The sequence below is a fragment of the Anolis carolinensis genome, chromosome 2, assembly GCF_035594765.1.
Source record: "Anolis carolinensis isolate JA03-04 chromosome 2, rAnoCar3.1.pri, whole genome shotgun sequence".
NCBI classification, from domain to species: Eukaryota; Metazoa; Chordata; class Lepidosauria; order Squamata; family Dactyloidae; genus Anolis; species Anolis carolinensis.
Window position 1 is genome coordinate 195,963,389 of NC_085842.1, and position 23,072 is coordinate 195,986,460.

Genomic DNA, 23,072 nt, shown 5'->3' on the forward strand with positions numbered 1-23,072 from the left:
AAATGTCACTGTGGGTGCTCAGATATATAGATTGTCTTATGGTATGAGTCTCCCTTATCTGAAATGCTTGGAAACAGAAGTGTTTTCAATTTTGAAATACCTCTATTTGCATATAAATATACTTTGCGAATTCTAAGAGATGGGAGCCATGGCTAAACACTGAATGCATTTACATTTTGTATATACCTTATACTTTAGCTTGAAGGTCATCTCATATAATATTTTCAATAATGTCTTGTATAAAACAAAGTTTGGATACACTGAACCTTTAAAAAGCAAAGAGGTAACTATCTCAGGGACCCACATGAACAATTTTGGATTTTGAAGAGTTTTGGGAAAGGGATGCTCAACCTGCATTACTATGCCTCATTCATGGGATTTTAGTGTTTTTGAGGATTGCATTGTTGTTGAGGGGGGAATCGTTGTTTTCTGATATGAATTCACTATGTCTCAATGTTTTCTTTTCTCTGTAAATCCATTTGGATGTGAAAGGTAGAATATTTCCACCAAACCTTTTGACTGGAAGTGCTATGACCTGTCCATCCCCAGGGCTCTCTATGTTGAACTAAGGATAACAAAAAAAAAATCAATGGATCCTTAAGAGTCACACTTGTTTTTCCAATATCTTGGAAGTTGGAGAGTTCAATAAGATCTCAGAAGAAGAGGTGTAGATAATGTGGCCTCTGATTTTGGACTAAAATTTTCACCAGCCAAACAAGTGTGGACGGTGGACAGAAATCATGGGAAATGTGGGAATAAACATGTTGAGTTTCCTGTGTTGTCCATCCTAGCCTTACAACTAAATCTTTTCTCCTAACTCCTGGACTGGGAAGAGAGTAACATCTGGTTCCCCTGAACTGGACCCCTACTGCCATCTGTTGGATGTTTAAACAACTCATTTACAGGTTTCACTTTTGCAGATTTGATTATATTCTCCCTAGGAATCTCTAGGTTCCTCAGGGTGACTCTATAATAAACCTCGGCCATAGTGTTTGGCTGGAGGACCTGGAAATTCCTAGACTAAACACTTCTCTAGGCATTTCTAGGCCATCCAGTGTGCTTCTATGATGAATTTGCAGCAGTTTTCTCATGTTTTTCTTCACAGTTTTTCCATTTTTGCAGTGCTTCAACACTCAAACCACTGCAATGTAATTGTATTTTCTTACAGTGTGTTACATGGTGAGTTATACAAATGAGACTGCAATCCTATAAGCGCACACTCAGGAAGCACAGCCTATTTAAACTCAATGGAACTGACTTCTAGCTAAATACTCATGAGTTAGCACTGTTAATGCACTCTGTAGGGAAAGAAGCTTCCTTACAAGAGATTGCCCAAGATGAATGTCAGATACCAATGATAAAACTCTAAGCCCTGAGCATACTTAATAGCGGTAAGGAGTGGAAATCTCAATTAAATTCAGCCCAAAGTGTGCAACAGATTGCATCCTCAATTACTGAGTTCAGTATAGCCACCAGATGTTTTATTATTATGTATTAAAGAAAAAGCCATGACTCTGAACCCAGTGAATTAGTTGCTCTTTATAACCAAGTATTTGGGAAATCCAGGATTTAATAAAACCATCCATTGCTACCCAGACAAACTCACCTATTACTGCATACAGAGCTTCACATGCATTTCTCTCGGATCATCTAGAATACCTATTTACACAAATTATCAGCCACTGCCAGAAGGGACAGAGAGTTTCATCTATGCTGACAATCATACCATCACCACCCAAGCAGGGAGCTTTGAAATGGTTGAACTCTCCGAAGATTTCGGTGCTCTTACTACCTATTACAGGGAAAACCAGCTGATTCCTAATCCATCTAAAATGCAGACATGTGCTTTTCATTTTAAGAAAAGACAAGCATCTCGAGCTGTGAGGATTACCTGAAAAGGAATCCCACCCAAGCATTGCAGCACACCAAAATACCTGGGAGTTACTCTGGACCATGCTCTGACTTATAAGAAGCGCTGCTTGACTATCAAGCAAAAAGTGGGTGCTAGAAATAACATCATACAAAAGCTGACTGGCACAACCTGGGTATCACAACTAGATACAGTGAAGACATTCACCCTTGCACTTTTTTACTCTGCTGCTGAGTACGCATGCCCAATATCATCTCACCACGTTAAAACAGTGTATGTGGCTCTTAATGAGACATGCTGCATTATCACAGAATGTCTACACCCCACTCCACTGGAGAAATTATACCGTTTAGTTGGTATTGCACCACCTGACATCCATCAGGAAGTAGCAGCCTGTAATAAAAGGACCAAGGCATTGACATCTCTGGCCCATCCTCTGTTCGGGTATCAGCCAGCATGCCAACGCCTTAAATCAAGAAATAGCTTTCTAAGATCTACAGAGATACTTGCAGGAACACCTCAGCAATCCAGAGTCCAAAAGTGGCAGGCTAAAACCTGGAATCTCAACCAGTGGCTAATACCGGATGAGAAATTCCCTTCTGGGCACACAGAAGACTGGGTGACTTGGAAGGCGCTGAACAGCTAGAGTTCTGGCACCAAGGGGCTACAAAGTGAAGTCCACAACATGCGAGTGTGGAGAAGAGCAAACAACAGACCACTTACTACAATGCAGCCTGAGTCCTGCCACATGCATAATGGAAGACCTTCTTACAGCGACACTCAAAGTAGCCAGCTTCTGGTCAAAGGAAATGTAGTATACAGTGTTCCCTCACTTATCGCTGGGGTTAGGTTCCAGGACCACCTGCAATAAGTGAAAATCCGCGAAGTAGGGACATTATATTTATTTTAATATTTATACATTATTTTAGTAGTTATACATTATTTTAAGTCTTTATCAACCAATTGTGTGTTGATAAATCGCCTCCTTCTCCTCCTGTTGCCGCTTGGGCTCCTTTTCTCTCCCTTTGGCTTCTCCTTCCTCCCTTCCTTAGTCTGTAAATTGTAATTTTTTATGATTTATAATAGTCTTTGAGAGTTTACTGAAAAGCCGTGAAACAGAGAATCCGCAAAAAGTGAACCACGAAGTAGTGAGGGAACACTGTAATGCCAAGTTTTTTTAACACTGTTTGTGGTTTTTCATACATTATAACTGTATTCCCAATTTACTTTAACGTGATAAACAGTGGGACTCACTTCCTCAGAGTGCAGAGGTGTTTCCTTCTCCAGTAGTTTTTATGCATAGGTTGGATGGCCATCTGTTAGGTGTGCTTTGATTGTGTTCCTGCATGGCAGAAAGGGGTTGGACTGGATGATCCTTGGGTCTCTTCCAACTTTATGTTTCTGCAGAAACAATGATTGTTTAGTATAATTTGATACATCCTACTGCCTCATCACACTAGAGTATGAATCCACTTTAAATCTGGTTTCTGCCTCCTGCAGAATACTGGGGTTTGTAGTTTGGTGAGGCCCAGCACCTTTCCAGCTGAGCTGATTAAAGCCCCCTCCCTAAAGTGGCTTTAACGTGGATTTAAAGTAGATCCAAGTTCTAGTGTGATAAGGTCCCTAATTGCCTTTTGGGGTGCTAAAAAACCCTTTCCACTGTCAGGGACAGATATTCACAAGCAAAGAGAAAAACCAAAGATGCACGCTGACCTTTCTTTTCTTTTTTTTTCTTCACAAAGACACATGAGGCCTCTCCCTCACAAAAAAAAATCGACTTCTGTCACACAAACACACCTCCTCTTACTCCTCTTCACCTTTCACATAAATTTCCACAAAGACACGTATTGCCTCACGTGTACCTCTGCAGCGCGCCACCCATAGGGACAACCGCCTCCATTCTTAGGGCGCATGCGCGGAGAATAAAACAAAAATGGAGGAGGGCCCCTGTCTGCAATGCCTTTGTTGTCTCTCTTCTCTTTGCTCACTTTCCGCCAATAAGAAAAAAGGAAATAGAAACTGCATCCCCTCCCGCCACTTTTGATTGGTTGCTAAGGCACACATTTTCTCCCAGAGACTGCTGCCTGCCCGCTTTTTGATTGGCACATGGTGCTACCCTGAGGAAAATGTGTCTTCACCTCGATTTAGGATTTAAAGCGACAACATAAATTTCACATGAGTTTCACAGGGCCCTTCCACACAGCCATATAACCCAGAATATCAAGGCAGAAAATCCCACAATATCTGCTTTGGACTGGGTTATCTGAGTCTACACTGCCATATATTCCAGTTCAAAGCAGACAATGTGGGATTTTCTGCCTTGATATTCTGGGTTATATGGCTGTGTGGAAGAGAACATGAACATTGAAGGACACCAACAACAATACTGTACATGCAGATGACACCATAGTATTCTCAGAAAACAGCAAAGATTTGGAACAAATGTTAAAGTCATTAAAAAGAAAGTGAAAAAACAGGTTTACAGCTGAACATTAAGAAAATGAAAATGACTGCAGGTTATGTAACTTTACAGTAGATGACGAAGACACAGATAGTTCAAGATGTTCCATATCTTGGCTCAATCATTAATCAAAATGAAGACTGCAGTCAAGAAATCGCTTGACTAGGATTTGAAAGGGCAGCTATGAATAAACAAGCCAAGATCTGTAAAGCTATATGTATCATCTTCTATCTTCTATACACATAATATATGTGTATGTGGTATGGGTGTCTGCCACTCACAGCCTCTGGCCTCCACAAACAGGCTATAGTTTCCAAAGCTGAGGAGCCACCAAGTCACTCCCTCCCAGGACATTGCAGGTTACAGCAAGCACATCCCATTGTTCCTTTCTCTCACCATTTGCATGACCCCATCCACTACCTCTCCCTTAACCCTTTCCTACCCTTTTCTATAGCACACAGCAAACAGAGGAATTGATCAGCAACTAAACATACTGGAGAGGTTTGGGGAGAATTCACCATGATTTATAGGAGTTGTAAGGACTGGGATGTATAGTTCACCTGCAATCTAAGTGCACTCTGAACCCATCCAACGATGGACCTGGAACTAACTTGGTACACAGACCCAACATGACCAAATTTGTAAACTGGCGGGGTTTGCGGATGATTGACCTTGACATCCAGGAGTTATAGTTCACCCATATTCAGAGAACACTGAACCCATCTGATGACAGATCTGGACCAAACTTGGTACACAAATTCAACACGACCAACTGGGAATACTGGAAGGCTTTGCGGGTGATTGACCATGGCACCCAGAGGTGGTTCAACCACCAGGCCAACTAGGCAGTTGCCTGTGGCGCCATCCTGTTGGGGGCGCCATCGAGGCAACTCCTGTCTCCTGCGGCCTGCCTCCGCAAGGTATTGAACTTCTTTTTCTGTTGATTTGTTGTAAAACATGATGTTTTAGTGCTTAATTTGTAAAATCTTAATGTAATTTGATGTTTAATAGGCTTTTCCTTAATCCCTCCTTATTATCAAACATTTTTGCTTATCCAACGCTTTTATTTTTTAGTTATTGGTTGCGGGGGGAGGGGGGGGCAAAATACTGTTCGCCTACACTTGAAAAATATCTAGGGCCAGCTCTGCAATGGCACCAGAGAGTTATAGTTCACCCATATTCAGAGAACACTGAACCCAGCAAGTGACAGATCTGGACCACACTTGGCACACAGTCCCAACATGGCAGACTGTGAATACTGGAGATTTGGGATGGTTGACCCAAGGTTTTTGGGAATTGTAGTTCACCCACATCCTTATGCATTTTCTAATGGGCGCATTCATAAAAAACAAAAGCAAAGACTGAGTGTTTTTCTACGACATAGCGTAACATATGCTGTGGGCTGTGGCGCAGACGGGAGAGCAAGCCAGTGCAATTAACTGCAATGAATCACTCTGACCAGGAGGTCATGAGTTCGAGCCCCGCTCGGAGCCTATGTTTGTTTGTCTTTGTTCTATGTTAAAAGGCACTGAATGTTTGCCTATATGTGTAATGTGATCCGCCCTGAGTCCCCTTCGGGGTGAGAAGGGTGGAATATAAATACTGTAAATAAATAAATAAACTGATACGACCTCACATCCAAAAAAAACAAAGCCCCTTTCAAATAACCCGGGTATCACCAGGTACCCAAGCTAGTTGAATAATCAAGTTAGGACTGCCCATACCACTGTATTTCCATTTCTTTAATGTATGGTTGTGAAAACTGGACAGTTCAGATAGCTGATAGGGAAAGAACGGACTCATTCGAAATGTGGTGATAGAGTTCTGTGGAATCCATGGCCCGTTAAAAACAAATAATTAAGCCTGAGAGCAAGTTTTCTAGAAGCAACGATGAGTAAACTGAAACTGCCAGACTTTGGACTTATCATGGAAAGACATGACTCATTAGAAAAGACAATAATATCAGGTGAGATAAAGGACAGAAGACTGTATTCTAGGTGGATAGACTCGGTTAAGGAAGGAGTAGGGTTGTTGTTAATAGGGGACTTCGAGGTCTCTCTTCCATACCAATACCATAAGCCAGTTAACTTCACAGCAGTTAACGACAGGACTGGGATCATGGACATATAGCTTTTCCAGACTTTGTCAGCCTGCCATTCCCTTCGTTCCTTACTTATGGTGTCTCAGACTGATGGGAGTTGCAGCCCAACATTACCTTAAGGCAGTGGTTCTCAACCTCTGGGTCCCCAGATGTTTTGGCCTTCAACTCCCAGAAATCCTAACAGCTGGTAAACTGGATGGGATTTCTGAGAGTTATAGGCCAAAACAACTGGGGACCCACAAGTTGAGAACCACTGCCTTAAGGGCATCACATACCCACACCTGCCTTGGGGCACAACCTTTTGAAAGATACAATGACTCATACACTCCCAAGTTTAACACGGCACCATACTATTAGCAGAATATAAAAGGGACGTGGAATGATCATTGAAGGAAGTCAAGGAAGAAAGTGCATAGTCAGATTGATGACTGAACATTAAGACAACAAAAATGACTGCAAGTGATTTATGTAACTTTAAATTACATGATAAAGAAATCGAAAGAGTTTGAGATATTGCACACTTAAGCTCAAACATTAATCGCAGTGGGGACTATAGTACTGAAATCAGAAGAAGTCGAGGACTTGGAAGGGCAGCTATGAAGAAACATGACAAGATCTATAAGGATACTAAAGTTAGGATTTCCCATGCCATTATATTTCCGATTTTTATCTGGGTTATAAAAGCTAGACAGTGAAGAAGGTGGATAGGAAGAAAATAGATTACAGGCAATCTCTGAGCTACAGACATCTGACTTACAAACAACTCATAGCTAAGAACGGGAGTGAGACAACAGGAAGTGAGAGAAATAGATAACTGGAAGAGTTATCATGGGGGAAAGATCTTTCCACTGAAGCTTTCTTGCTTCTTCCACACAGCTGGATAAAATCCCACATTATCTGCTTTGATATGAAATTTATGGCAGTGTACTGCTGAATATGAACCCCGGTGGTGAAGTGTGTTAAAGCACTGAGCTGCTGAACTTGCAGACCGAAAGGTCCCAGGTTCAAATCCCGGGAGCGGAGTGAGAGCCTGCTGTTAGCTCCAGCTTCTGCCAACCTAGCAGTTTGGAAACATGCCAATGTGAGTAAATCAATAGGTACCGCTCCAGCGGGAAGGTAACAGCACTCCATGCAGTCATGCCGGCCACATGACCTTGGAGGTGTCTACGGACAACGCTGGCTCTTCATCTTAGAAATGGAGATGAGCACCAACCCCCAGAGTCAGACATGACTGGACTTAACGTCAGGGGAAACCTTTACCTTACCTGCTGCTGAATATGCATGCCTAGTGTGGAATACATCTTACCACATTAAAACAGTGGACGTGGCTCTTAATGAAACATGCCGCATCATCACAGGATGTCTATGCTCCACACCACTGGAGAAATTATACTGTTTAGCAAGCATTGCACCACTGGACACTCGCGGGGAAGTAGCAACCAGCAATGAAAGGACCAAGGCATTGACATCTCCAGTCCATCCTCTGTTCGGGTCTCAGTCAGCATGCCAATGCCTTAAATCAAGAAATAGTTTTCTAAGCTCTACAGAGATACTCACAGAAACACCTCAGCAAGCGAGAGTCCAAAAGTGGCAGGCTAAAACCTGGAACATCAATCAGTGGCTGATGCCGGATGAGAGACTCTCTCCTGGGCACAAAGAAGACTGGGCAACTTGGAAAGCGCTGAACAGACTGCGCTCTGGCACCACGAGATGCAGAGCCAACCTTAAGAAATGGAGTCCACGACATTCGAGTGTGAAGAAGAGCAAACCACAAACCACCTATTACAATGCAGTCTGAGCCCTGCCACATGCACAATGGTGGACCTTCTTACAGCAACACCTGAGACACTCCAAGTGGCCAGCTACTGGTCAAAAGACATTTAGTATAATGCCAAGTTTTTTAAAAAAAACTTTGTGTTTTCAAATACATTACAACTTGTACCATTGGTTCGTTCCTGACACAACAAATAAATAGAAGAAAAAGGGGGAAGGAGGATGAATTCCGTCACGAAAGCCACATCTCTGGGTCTACAAGATCCTGTTCATGACAGGGTGACATGGAGACTTCTCATCCATAGGGTCGCCATGCGTTGAAGTTGATTTGACTGCAGTTAACAATAAAAAAGATGCCACTACAACGACACAGTCTGTTTCTCCCACTGCACTAAGCATTAAAGCTACTTTAGTGTATTAACGCCAGGTTAAGAGAACGCAAGTTCGCCTTTTGTTTTCTTTTTTGACAAGGCAACAAAAACAGGTGATGTTGGCAAAGCCTTATATTCCAAGATCCATAGCATTTTGGGAGGTTCTGGGAATTATAGTTCAAAACAGTGTTTTTCCCAAGCTCTGCTCTCTCAATCCCATTTCTCAGGTGAAACAAGAAACACACCCAGAATAATTTCTGCTTTCTCCACTCTGCAGCCCAAGGCCCAGGAAGTGAAAGAAACAACAGACAATACAGTGATTGTGTCTCTCTTTACCTTGAAAGTGAAAACAGACTTCCTCAGTTTCAAATTTCTTTCTCTCACAGTCATCTTTGTGTGTATGTGTATGTACTTACATAGGCAATCCCTCGTTCGAGTATGATGGCCTTCCAAGTGTAGTGTCTTGGCGGTGGGTACATAGGTGATACACATGTACACTTATATTGAAGATTTCCAAGTACGGTGGATGCTTGGTATCCGCTGAGGTTTTCATCCAGGACCCCCTGTGTGTACTAAAATCTGCAGATGCTCCAACTTCATTACCTACGATGGCATAGGAAAATGATGTCCCTTATATAAAACCCCCCAAATCAAGCTTTGCATATTTTTTGGAATGTCTTTTTGGGGGAATATTTTCAAGCTGTGGATGGTTGAATCAGTGGATGCAGGATCTGTGAACAAGAAGACATTAAAATACACATCAAAGAAGGAAAAGAAGAAGAGAGGAAAACACAGCTAAAGACAAACGTTACAAATGACTTTGAACTGTCTTTACAATTATAGATCTTAATATATAGAATCTAATTTCTCTAGATAATAGAGAAAGTACTTCATAAACTCTACTAGTCTCGTCAATCCACAGCTGCCGCAGTTAGAGGCCCTGAGTCTCCATATCAAGAGAAAGGTGGGATAAAAATAAATTAAATTGAAAAAGTGAAACACAGAACTCCATGGAAGTGAAACTCTGCAAATAACAAAATTGCATTTTTTTCACCTGAGATAACAGCTCTTCTATTTCTCAATGGAGGGCAATGGGTAGTTCTACACTATTAGACTAATGCAGTTTGACACTTCTTTAAAAGCCATGGCTTAATGCTATGGGATACTAGGACTTGTAATGTGGCATGGCACGGGCCTCTTTGGCAGTGAAGGTGAAAGACCTTGAAGAACCATAGTATTTCCAAAAGGAGGTAGGATAATATGGGATACAAATCAACAGACAGTGCATATGAGCTCATCATAGGATTGTTTTTTTAATTGTGGTCTGATTGTGTATATTGGTGAAGGTGTGTGCTAGCTTAGTATGTTTGTTTTAGATTTAGTTTTGCAAAGATGCCGTATTTTCAGTGTTATATATTATGAACATCGGCTTTCTTTGTTTTGTTTTTGTTCTTTACTTCTGAATAAAAGTTAATTTTAAAAAGTAAAAGGGGACACAAAATGTTGGTAAATAAATAAAAATGGAACAATGGGAGAGTCTGGACAAAGAGTTTGATATTGACACTGTGTCATGACTTGAAATAAAATGTTTATATAATGATGCATAGATGGTACCTGGCACCAGGAAGGATTGCTAAGATGTATAAAAAAATAGTTTGAGTGACTGTTGGAAATGTGGGGAAAATGTGGGCACTATGTAGTGGTCATGTAAAAAGGCTCAAAAATACTGGGCACAAATACATACAATTTTAAAAGAAATGGTTAAAGTCACATTTGAAATGAAACCTGACATCTATCTGTTTGGGATGTTAGATGAACAACTCGGTTGAAAACGTAGAAGATTATTGCTATACATGATAATGGCAGCAAGAATTACCTACACACAAAGATAGCAAGACTTCATGATTCCGTCACAAAACGATTGGCTTCTGAAAATAAGCAAACTTGTGGAAATTTATAAGTTTACTACCTTGATTAAGGAGAAATCTCTCTAACTTTAAGAAAGACTGGGGCCCATTTATTGTGTTTCTCCAGCAAATATGGGGCCAAATCTCCATCACTGGGATTTGTTTTTATTACTAGAAGTGTGTTAATATGTGGGGAAAGGATGTACCAATGGTTCCCTTTCACTAAATGGGTTTAGAAAACTTTTTTTTCATGTCAGGAACGACTTGAGAAACTGCAAGTCACTTCTGGTGTGAGAGAATTGACCATCTGCAAGAACGTTGCTCAGGGGATGCCCGGATGTTTTGATGTTCTACTGTCCTTATGGGAGGATTCTCTCATGTCCCTGCATGGGAAGCTGGAACTGACAGAGGGAGCTCATCCGCACTCTCTCTGGATTCGAACCAGCAACCTTTAGATCAACAACCCAACCTTAAGGTTAGCAGTCCTGCTGGCACAAGGGAGAGGGCATTTTAATCAAACCTGTCAGTCATTTAGCCTGCAAAGATGATTGACAGGAGAGGAGAGATGGACTGCAACCCAAGCTTGTGTGTGCCTTTGAGTGTTCAAAGCCTAGGGCCCTTCCACACAGCCATGTTGCTGTTGTTCATTCGTTCAGTCGCTTCTGACTCTTCGTGACCTCCTGGACCAGCCCACGTCAAAGCTTCCTGTCGGCCGTGGCCACCCGCAGCTCCTTCAAGGTCAAGCCAGTCACTTCAAGAATACCATCCATCCATCTTGCCCTTGGTCGGCCCCTCTTCCTTTTTCCTTCAATTTTCCCCAGCATCATTGTCTTCTCCAAGCTTTCCTGTCTTCTCATGATGTGGCCAAAGTACTTCATCTTTGCCTCTAATATCCTTCCCTCCAGTGAGCAGCCGGGAATTATTTCCTGGAGTATGGGCTGGTTGGATCTTCTTGCGGTCCAAGGCACTCTCAGAATTTTCCTCCAGCATCAAAGTTCAAAAGCGTCTGTCTGCCTTCATTCCGCCTTCCTTATGGTCCAGCTCTCGCATCCATAGGTTACTACTGGGAATACCATTGCTTTAACTATGTGGACCTTCATTGCCAGTATGATGTCTCTACTCTTCACCATTTTATCGAGGCTGGTCATTGCTCTCCTCCCAAGAAATAAACATCTTCTGATTTCTCGCTACAGTCTGCATCTGCAGTAATCTTCGTGCCTAGAAATACAAAGTCTGTCACTCCTTCCACATTTTCTCCCTCTATTTGCCAGTTATCAATCAGTCTGGTTGCCATGATCTTGGTTTTCTTGATGTTTAAATGCAACCCAACTTTTGCACTTTCTTCTTTCACCTTGGTGATAAGGCTCCTCAGCTCCTCCTCACTTTCGGCCATCAGAGTGGTATCATCTGCATATCTAAGGTTGTTATTGTTTCTTCCAGCAATTTTAACTCCAGCCTTGGATTCCTCAAGCTCCGCACGTCACATGATGTGTTCTGCATACAAGTTGAATAAGTAGGGTGAAAGTATATAGCCCTGCCGTACTCCTTTCCCAATCTTGAATCAGTCTGTTGTTTGGTGGTCTGTTCTTACTGTTGCTACTTGGTTGTTATACAGATTTCTCAAGAAGCAGTGAAAGTGACTTGGTATCCCCATACCACCAAGAACTTGCCACAATTTATTATGATCCACACAGTCGAAGACGTTAGAATAGTCAATAAAACAGAAATAGATGTTTTTCTGAAACTCCCTAGCTTCCTCTGTTATCCAGTGGATATTGGCAATTTGGTCTCTCGTTCCTCTGCCTTTTCTAAACCCAGCTTGTACGTCTGGAAACTCTCGCTCCATGTATTGCTGGAGTCTACCTTGCAGGATCTTGAGCATTACCTTACTGGCATGGGAAATAAGTGGCCTAGGGGATAAAAGCCTTGTGACTTGAAGGTTGGGTTGCTGACCTGAAGGCTGCCAGGTTCAAATCCCACCTGGGAGAGCGCAGATGAGTTCCCTCTATCAGCTCCAGCTCCATGTGGGGACATGAGAGAAGCATGAGAGAAAACATCAAAACATCCGGGCGTCCCCTGGGCAACGTCCTTGCAGACGGCCAATTCTCTCACTCCAGAAGCAACTCCGGTTGCTCCACACACACACACACACAAAAGGAAAATAAGTGCCACTGTACGAAAGTTTGAGCATTCTTTAGCGTTCCCCTTTTTTTTGGTATGGGGATAAAAATTGATTTTTTTTCCCAATCTGATGGCCATTCTTGTGTTTTCTATATTTGCTAGCATCACCATGACAACATAATCTTTCAAGCTTTTAAACAATTCAGCTGGGATCCCATCGTCTCCTGCTGCCTTGTTATTAGCAATGCTTCTCAAGGCCCATTCAACCTCACTCCTCAGAATGTCTGGTTCTAATTCACTCACCACACCGTCAAAACTATCCTGGATATTATTATACAGATCTTCTGTATAGTCTCACCGCCTTTTCTTGATCTCCACACAGGGAATAAGGAGCAAAATCCCAGAATATCTGCTTTGAACTGGGTTATCTGAGTCCACATTCCAATCAAAGCAGATAATGTGGGGTTTTCTTCGGCTGTGTGGAAGGGGCCCTAGCAGCTCCATCCTCTGCGGGAAGGCATCCCCCAAAATGCCGCTCCTCCTCTTCCTCCCTGCTCTCCCATCGGCGCTGCAACTGGGACTCTTATTGTGAAAGCGGGGCGGCGGGTTTTTCCTCTCTCTTGCTTAGTCATGGTGACTTACTCCCAGCCTCTCTTTCTCCTCCTCCTCCTCCTCTCCCCGCCTTCCTCTCCCTCCCGCCCAGGAGCAGTGGCGGCTGCCTGATCGCGCTATGGAGGAGGCACCGAAGCGCAGGCGGCGGCGGAGAAGGAGAAGAGCTCACCGGGACGGAGGGCGAGAGAGCCGGAAGGCCGCCCAGCTGGGGTGAGTGAGTGGCCGCCCGCACTCTGTGCATGCTCAGAGGCTTCCCCGGGCGGGATGGGAGCGCAGTCGAGGCGTGCATTCTTCCCATTCTTGGGCCAGAGCACAGCACAGGTGGCTTTGCTTGCTGTGTGCGCCTCAGGGCTTGGCCCTTTGTTTGTTTGCAGGCAGCGTGGATGGGCCCTGGCGGAGAAAACAACAACAACACAGTTCTTTTGCATTTCTGTTTTCAATGGAATCGTGCGTTTTATTTATTGGGGCCACGTTTTGGGCCCTTCTCCTTCCCTCCATCCCTTCAGATGACAATATTTATGCGCCCAAGAGGTAGCAGGAAGTGCGTTGCCAACTGAGGTTACACCCTCCAATGCCTCTGGACTAAAGGGCTGGCAAACAACCCTGCTGGAGAGCTGCCACACTGCACACTTATGGCAGCTTGATCCCACGCTAACTGCCATGGCAACGTCCTGTGAAATGCTGGGTCCTGTAGTTTCAAGGATTCGTGTCTCCCCCAAGTTATCAGAGGGCCCTTCCACACAGCCATATAACCTAGAAAAATGGTTCTCAACCTGTGGGCCCTTAGGTGTTTTGGCCTACAACTCCCAGAAATCCTATCCAGTTTACCAGCTGTTAGGATTTCTGGGAGATGAAGGCCACAGGTTGAGAACAACTGCCTTAAGGTAATGTTGGGCTGTAACTTCCATCAGTCTGAGATACCATAAGCAAGGAACAATGGGAATTGCAGGCTGACAAAGTCTGGAAAAGCTACCCTGTTTTCCCGAAAATAAAACATCCCCAGAAAATAAGACCTAGTTGAGGTTTTGCTGAATTGCTAGATATAAGGCCTCCCCTGAAAGTAAGACCTACCCTGTTTCCCCCAAAATAAGACACCCCCAGAAAATAAGACCTAGTTGAGGATTTGCTGAATTGCTAGATATAAGGCCTCCCCTGAAAGTAAGACCTACCCTGTTTCCCCAAAATAAGACATCCCCAGAAAATAAGACCTAGTTGAGGTTTTGCTGAATTGCTAGATATAAGGCCTCCCCTGAAAGTAAGACCTACCCTGTTTCCCCCAAAATAAGACATCCCCAGAAAATAAGACCTAGTAGAGGTTTTGCTGAATTGCTAAATATAAGGCCTCCCCTGAAAGTAAGAAATATCAAAGTTTTTGTTTGGAAGCATGCCCACCAAACAGAACACCAGAGCATGCAGGATCGGTAAATGTACCTACCATAAAGTGTTGTACATGGAAATATTGGTAATAACAAGAAATTCTTGATAGGATTCACAGTTTGTCTGGTTATGCTGGTTTGCGATGACAACTACTGTACAGTATATAATAAATGTTCATTTTTTTGTTTAACGATAAATGTTAATTCTTCTTCATGGAAAAATAAGACATCCCCTGAAAATAAGACCTAGCACATATCTGGGAGCAAAAATTAATATAAGACACTGTCTTATTTTCGGGGAAACACGGTAGCAAAGTTTGTGTTTGGAAGCATGCCCATCAAACAAAACACTAGAGCATGCAGGATTGGTAAAACGTACATACCATAGAGTGTTATACATCGAAATAATGGTAATAACAAGAAATTCTTGATGGGATTCGCAGTTTGTCTGGTTATGCTGGTTTATGATGACAACTACTGTACAACATATAATGTTCATTTTTTGTTCAACAACAATAATAATAAATAATAAAACTTTATTTATACCCCGCCACCATCTCCCCACGGGGACTCGGGGCGGCTCACATGGGGCAAGGCCCGACCAGCACAATTTACAAAAACAACAGCATAAATACATTGAACAATATACAAAAAAAAATAAAACACAGTAAGACAACAAAACAAGAGTTAATACAGCAGTAATAATATCAATCAACCACCAAGTACAATTCAGTCGACTTCATTGGTGGGGGGGACTGCAGCAGCAATATAAAATATAAAATGTAATTAATTAATAAATAAATTTAATAAATGTGAATTCTTCTTCATGGAAAGATAAGACATCCCCTGAAAATAAGACCTAGCGCATCTTTGGGAGCAAAAATTAATATAAGACACTGTCTTATTTTCAGGGAAACACAGTATACTGCCATGATCCCAGCCCTGTTGTTAACTGCTGTGAAGTGAACTGGCTTATGGTATTGCTAAGAAAGAGACCTCAAAGTCCCCTATTATCAACAACCCTACTAGGAGCCCTCAGATGGCGTAGTGGACTAAGTGACTTGAAGGTTGGGTTGCTGACCTGAAAGCTGCCAGGTTCGAATCCCACCCGGGGAGAGTGCGGTTGAGCTCCCCCTATCAGCTCTAGCTCCATGCGGGGACATGAGAGAAGCCTCCCACAAGGATGGTAAAAACATCAAAACATCTGGGTATCCCCTGGGCAACGTCCTTGCAGACAGCCAATTCTCTCACTCCAGAAGCGACTCAAGTTGCTCCTGACAAAAACAAAACAACCCTACTCCTTCCTTTTAACCACTGACCTAGAATATCAAGGAAATCCCACAATATCTGCTTTGAGCTGGGGGCCCTTCCACACAGCTGAATAAAATTCCACATTATCTGCTTTGAGTTGGGTTATATGGCAGTGTGGACTCAGATAATCCAGTTCAAAGCAGAGATTGTGGAATTCCCTTCCTTGATATTCTGGGTTATATGGCTGTGTAGAAGAGGCTCTCAGATAACCCGATACAATACAGTAGAGCCTCTCTTATCCAACATAAATGGGCCGGCAGAATGTTGGATAAGCGAAAATGTTGGATAATAAGGAGGGATTAAGGAAAAGCCTATTAAACGTCAAATTACGCTATGATTTTACAAATTAAGCACCAAAGCATCATGTTTTACAACAAATCAACAGAAAAAGCAGTTCAATACATGGTAATGTTACATAGTAATTACTGTGTTTACAAATTTAGCACCAAAACATGACAATGTATTGAAAACATGGATTACAAGAATATTGACTAGTAAAAGGCAGACTGCGTTGGATAATACAGAATGTTGGATGAGCGAAGTTTGGATAAGCTAGACTCTACAGTATTGTGGGATTTTTGCTTTGATATTCTGGGTTATATGGCTGTGTGAAAGGGCCCTGGGTTATCTGAGTCCACACTGCCATATATTTTAGCTCAAAGCAGAAAATGTGGGATTTTTTTCAGTTGTGTGGAATGGGCCTGGCTGAGGAAAAAGTCCCACATTATTTGCTATGAACTGGAATATATGGTAGTGTGGACTCAAATATCCCAGTTCAAAGCAGATATTGTGGGATTTTCTGCCTTGATATTCTGGGTTATATGGCTGTGTGGAAGGGCCCTGAGGCTGGATCTTCACTGCCATATAAAATCCACATTATCTGCTTAAAACTGGATTAGATGGCAGTGTAGACTCATATAATCCAATTCAAAGCAGATAATGCAGATTATCTGATTTGATAACTTGGACTATATGGCAGTGTAGATCTAGCCTGAGGATTCATAATAATAGCCCTCTCTGATGATCAGATCCTAGGATTCCATAGGAGTTAAAGTGGGATCATAGTGTGACAAATGTGGAATGTGAAAGGGCCTCGCTGAAGGTCTTCTATTGCTGTGGCAAAAGGAAAACATTATTATTCTCCCCCCCCCCCCTCAAGTATGTGGCAATGGCGCATGGTTGTGTTTGCCAAGTTTGCCTTTGGGCTCTAAAATGTCAAGGAGAATAATAATAATAATAATAATAATAATAATAATAATAAATCTTTATTTATATCTCACTTTTGTCCCTCACGGGACCCAAAGCAGCAACATGTTAAGATCATGTAAACAACAATCCAAATACATCAATAAAAAGTATAAAACATTATAAAATAAACAGTTTAAAACAACAATAATATACATTCACATTCTTGTGGCATTGTGTCAGAATATATTGCACTTTGTTCCAGTCCACAAACATTATGGTGTTTCTTATCATTCCAGTTTACATACATTCCAGAGAAGGTATGTATGAATGGTGACAGGAGGAAAGGGATAGTACAGATGCTGGATGGCCATCTGTCTGGAGTGCTTTGATGGTATGTTCCTGAATGGCACAAGGGGGTCGGACTAGATGGCACTTCCAACTCTAGGACCTCTTCTACACTGGCATATAATTCAGATCATCAAATCAGATAATCCACGTTATCTGCTTTGAACTGGATTATATGAGTCTACACTACCATATAATCCACTTCAAAGCAGACAATCTGGATTTTATATGGCAGTATAGAAGGGGCCTAGGATTCACTTTGGAGAAGTTTTGAGTTGAACAGATCTGACTACAGCCCCCATTTGGTGGAATATATTGAATAGGGTTGATCAATCTTCACCTGACGATCCCTTGTAATGAACATTTTTAACAGAGGTCCCAAGGCTAGTGACTAAGGGCCCTTCCACACAGTTCTGTATCCCAGAATATCTGCTTTGAACTGGGTTATCTGAGTCCACACTGCCTTATGTTCCAGTTCAAAGCAGAAAATGTGGGGTTTTATTCAGTTGTGTGGAAGGAGCCTAAATGTCTTAACATTTAGTAAATGGAAATTGGCAATTTTGCTAACCGAGGTTTTTCCAATTCTGTTACATGTGCTTGGGATATCAACATTATGTGTGTTTGGGGGGGGGGGGGGTCACCATAATACTTCCCATATTTTGCTATTAGTCCTGTAATAAAAGTGCCATGAAGTAGATTTTCCCAAAAGTCCCAAAATTACTTTTGTTGCCACACAGATTGCTTCTACAGCTGTTCAGCTGAGTCTTGAAAGAAAAGGTCATATTTGCTTTCACTATCAGCCATGTACAATATGTTTTAGTTGACCGGACACCTGCCTTTTGAATTATGAGGGTTTTAACTTTTCAAAAAGGTAGACTTGGGAGCCACAGTGAAATCCTCAGCCAAAGAAACAAAGCTTGTACTAAAGACAACCAAGGGACAATTATTGATGAGCTTCCAATTAACCCAGTTTAATCCAGAGTCTTGACCCCTGCATTGCCAAAACTGGACACTGGGGGTTATGGGAGTTGAAGTCTAATTCAGTTTGTTGTACAATGTCATACTCACATTGTACCTTGGGGTAAAGATCCTGTTACCTCAAGCTAAAACCCTTTGTGTGGGATGTTGACGGAAGTGCTTCTTCAGAAAATAAGTGACATGAGCTGCCACTCCGGTATAGGAGCAAAGAGCATTCTTTCCCACTTTCATTTTCGTTCCTCTTTACAGCAACATGACAGAGCTTTTAAAAATAAGGATGGTTTTAACTCAAACCTTTCCTGTTTTCAAGGTGGCTCCAAATATGCTGTTTTTTCGTGTCAGGAACGACTTGATAAACTGCAAGTTGCTTCTGGTGTGAAAGAATTGGCCATCTGCAAGGATATTGCCCAGGGGACGCCCAGATGTTTTTGATATTTTTACCATCCTTGTGGGAGGCTTCTCTCATGTCCCCACATGGGGAGCTGGAGCTGACAGAGGGAGCTCATCTGTGCTCTCCCCGGATTTGAATCGGCAACTTTCAGGTCAGCAACCCAACCTTCAGGTCAGCAATCCTGCCGGCACAAGGGTTTAACCCATTGCTCCACCCATTGCTGATTAAATAAAGACATTAGTTTGTTCTTTGCTAGTTTCTACAGTGCCATATAGTCCAGATTATCAAAACAGATAATCTGCATTAGCTACGTAATCAATATTATTTGCTTTAAACTGAATTATATGAGTCTACACTGACATATTCTAGTTCAATGTAGATAATCTGGATTTTATATGGCAGTGTAGAAGAGGCCTTGGTGTTCATCTATGAAATGTTGAGGGATATGGAAACTGACAGTCAATGTGGTTTGTGATTTTGGAGACTATGGTTTGAATCCCAATTTAGCCAAAGAAACCCACTGGGTGACTTTGGGCAAGCTGCACTCTCTCAGTCTCAGAGAGCTCTTGTTCACAAAGATAACTCTGTGATCAAGGCCCATAGCCAGGAAAAAAATCAGAAAGGGTTGAAACTTTTTTTACCCAAGATGACTTTTGACGTCAGTGGCTCCAGATCTGGCACGAGATCTCAACCAGGCCCTGAAATTACCACCATTGTGCAAAGGTTCTTCACAGGGAATAGATCCTGATCATTGCTCTCTCTTTAAGTCAGTTCTTGTTGACTACAAAGGACAATAGTTTCCACAACTGGCAGAAGTTTATTTCTGTTTTCTTCTGCTTTCTTCTTATTTCCTTTATTATGATGATGGGTCACACCAAAAGGTTTCCCACTGTGAATTAGCAAGAAGTTTTCAGCCAAGCACAAGTTGTTCTGATGGTACTCTGTTTTTTGGTGTCTATTGAAGACTTGTATTGCATCCTTCCATTGTACCAATGGTTTAGCAACCAATGCATCAAGCTTCTAATGACCACCTTTAGCCACAACTTGTCCTCCAAACACCACACTGCACTTACAGGCTAACCAGGGAAATCTGCTGAAGCATTTGGGTTGAAATCTTAGCTACCTCTTCTTATTCACAGAAATACATATCTTGGCAATGGAGTCTGTGGATTTTTCACTAATTGAGCTTTCACGTGGTCATCAGAAACAGTCTTGTTCATATAAAGTCCAAGGTCTAACAATGACACAGCTTCTCTTTGCTCCTGTTTCATGGTTTATTTGGCAGGGCTTGGATTATATGAACCAGTTAGTGGTAGACACCACAGTTTCCTCAGTTTTCATCTGCAATTCAAGTCAAACCCCCACCCCACCCCTGCGCAACTTAGGTTTTGCCTGCTGGCTGGGGTAGGCCAACTTGGTTGCGTCCACTATGCAGCTATTGCAGCTATTGCAACATAAATTGGTAGAAAGGTAAGTAATGAATGATAGTGTGAATATTCAAAACTTGATTGAGGTCATGCTTGCAGTTCTAGAAAGACACTATTTTTTTGCTTCTCATAGACTTGGCAAGGGAATTTGGGTAACCAAATCCACAAGTAAACCATTTTATTTTTTTTACCTGAAAGATTTTGGGCAGTGGTTTGAACCCCTTGGCTACAAGCTTGCCTGTGATACTATTACTTTAGTTCTTCATAAACCAGAAAGACCTAAAGGCACACAACAGCAGCAACTGGGAATGCAAAGTTATTTCTCCCAATGCCTTCAGTGCCAGACATTGTCTATGCTGGGAGAAACTGTGCTGCAATAGAGACATCACCAGCTATCTCGAAAATTGGATTTATTTATTTGATTAATAATTAAAGGAAGATTACATTGATAGTGGCGTATCCAGAGGAAAGTGGCAGATTAGCATTTGTGAAAGCCCCTTGGCCATTAGGTATAGACTGGCAGCAGATGACTTTGGATAAGAATTCTTTTCCATAGACAGGGCCATTTTGAGGGAGCTTTTTAATCTCCCTGGTAGATTTAAAAGGTCCAGATGGGCCAGAAGCAGGAGTGTTCAATTGGAGGGCCCTTCTGCCATATAACCCAGAATATCAAGGCAGATAACCCACAAAATAATAATAACAACAACAATAACTTTATTTTTGTATCCCGCCTCCATTTCCCCGAAGGGACTCGAGGCGGCTCACATGGCGACAAGCCTGAACAACATAGATTAAAACATAGATTAGTATAATTGAAACAATATAGTGATATCTGCTTTGAACTGGATTATCTGAGTCCGTACTGCCATATAATCCTGTTCAGTGTGGATTTTATACAGCTGTATGGAAGGGGCCTGAGAGATCTGGATAAACAGGGCCCCATTGCCCAGTTCCTCATTTCTTTGCAAGTGTGGCTATTTTGCATGTTCAGGTGGGACCGGGAAAGCCCCGAGAGGTGGAGGAGTCTGCTCCCCCCCCCCTTTCTGTCTGTGTGAGTTGAGATTGCAACACATAGCAGCAGCAGCAACCACTTGTTAAGGAGAGGTGGCAATTGGCAAGGTTTCCTGGCATGTTTTTAAACATTTCTTGGCCTCTTACTGCTGAATTTGCACAAAACAAGCTGGCCAAATTCAGACAAGGAGGATTTGCTTTCATTAGACACGTTGACTTTGCAACCTGTGCACCCACACTCCGTTCCACAAAAGTGGCAGAAGAATGGGATTTATCTATCCATCTATCCTTCCTTCCTTCTTTCTTTTTTCCCCTTCCTTCCTTGTTCATGACCAGGAACCAGAACTTCAGACTTAAAGCAAGGTTCTATCTCCCCACTTCCTAGATTTTGTGGGGGGCAAGGCGCCTTAAAAAGCATGATTTTGGAGGAATGACAGTGAAGTGAAGCGGGGAAAATGCTTTATTTACTTTTCGGGCTATGGTTCTTGGCTTGTCTGTAGGCCTTCAATGTTGCAGTGTGATTGAAGGCTCATTTGAAATTAACCTCCATTGATGTGGGGCCCCAGAGTTTGATCCCATGCTCAGAAGCCTTTTGGAGAGGCAGAGCTGGATTCCCAGAGCTCATAGCAATGAGAGAGAGAAGAAAAGTGGGAAATCAGATCTGCTCTTATGCCTGCTTATTTGCTTTTGGGATTCCTTTAGTGCTAAGTGGTAAAAACCATGAGTAGGATCTATAGATAGACAGCCAATCAAGCATCAATCAAAAACAACACTCCAAAAATTTATAGTACTGTAATTTTGACATATTTTGGAGTCTTTAGTCTGTTTGTAAAACTTAATGGGAAATAATGATACATATAACTCGCTGTCTCTTACACACACACACAGAGGCATACACATTTAATTTTACCTAGTATTATAATATTTATTCATATCTTATGTTTTCTTTTAGAAACATAGTTAAGAAAATTAATGAAAGGTGCATGTCAAGAAGTTCATTTAGCTAGGAGTTGAACAAGAGGACTAGCCAATAATATGTATCCTGTGTGTTAGACCTCTGGGAGCTCTTCCACACAGTCATATAATTCAGAATATCAAGGCAGAAAATCCCACAATATCTGCTTTAAACTGGAATATATGGCAGTGTGGACTCAGATAACTCAATTCAAAGCAGATATTGTGGGATTTTTTGCCTTGATATGCTGGGTTATATGACTGTGTGGAATGGCTCTAGGTCTCTTGTTTTTATATCCTTAACAATTGACTTCCAATGCATCAACTTACTTCTTATATTTGCAGCAGGTCTCCCTCTAGGACTCCCATTTTAGAGGTTAAATTTCACTTCTGCATCAATTAAATTAGTTTAGATTATGATGGACAACTGTAGACTTCCAGATGTTACTGGACTGCAGTTCACATCATTCCTAGGCAGCACAGCCACTACTAAGGAATGGTAAGATTTCTTCACCATCATTGGTCAAAAAAACTGATGCAGCTCTAGAGATGGGTGTTATGATCCCATCTTTCTCCTAGGACCTAGACGTAATAGACTAATGCATACAAAGTTTGTTTACTATATATTATGACTCCCATATGTGCAGGGGATATATTCCAAGATCCCCCATGGATAGGATGGGCAACTGTAGACTTCTAGATGTTGCTGGACTACAGTTTTATATTTTTACTATCCTTGGGCTGGAAGGATATCACACTGGAGAACCTAGAAAGGCCCACAAAAGCTTCAAGGGGGACCAGGGATGTTGACTCCATGGATAAGAGAGTTGTGATGTTTGCAAAGAAATTTCTCAGAGAGTTAGCAGTAATATTTA

General features: G+C 42.1%; 1 protein-coding gene and 1 long non-coding RNA gene across 12 annotated transcripts in view; one reads left to right on the plus strand and one right to left on the minus strand.

The window, feature by feature from the left end:
* The window catches only part of LOC103277633 (uncharacterized), a 60,013-nt gene extending 46,751 nt beyond the window's left edge, over positions 1-13,262 (minus strand). The window contains exons 1-4 of one of the 11 annotated variants that reach the window (XR_010003909.1): positions 12,963-13,261; positions 3,584-9,307; positions 3,125-3,271; positions 2,594-2,732 (exon numbers count right to left, since the gene is read on the minus strand). This is a non-coding gene — a long non-coding RNA (uncharacterized LOC103277633). Of the gene's footprint in view, positions 1-2,593; positions 2,733-3,124; positions 3,272-3,583; positions 9,308-12,907 lie in introns of all 11 variants that reach the window. The other 10 variants (XR_010003913.1, XR_010003910.1, XR_010003912.1 and 7 more) reach the window with 10 other exon arrangements.
* The window catches only part of keap1 (kelch like ECH associated protein 1), a 30,780-nt gene continuing 20,946 nt past the window's right edge, over positions 13,239-23,072 (plus strand). The window contains exon 1 of the mRNA XM_003216399.4: positions 13,239-13,426. The gene's annotated coding sequence lies outside the window, so the exon portion shown is untranslated. The remainder of the gene's footprint in view (positions 13,427-23,072) is intronic.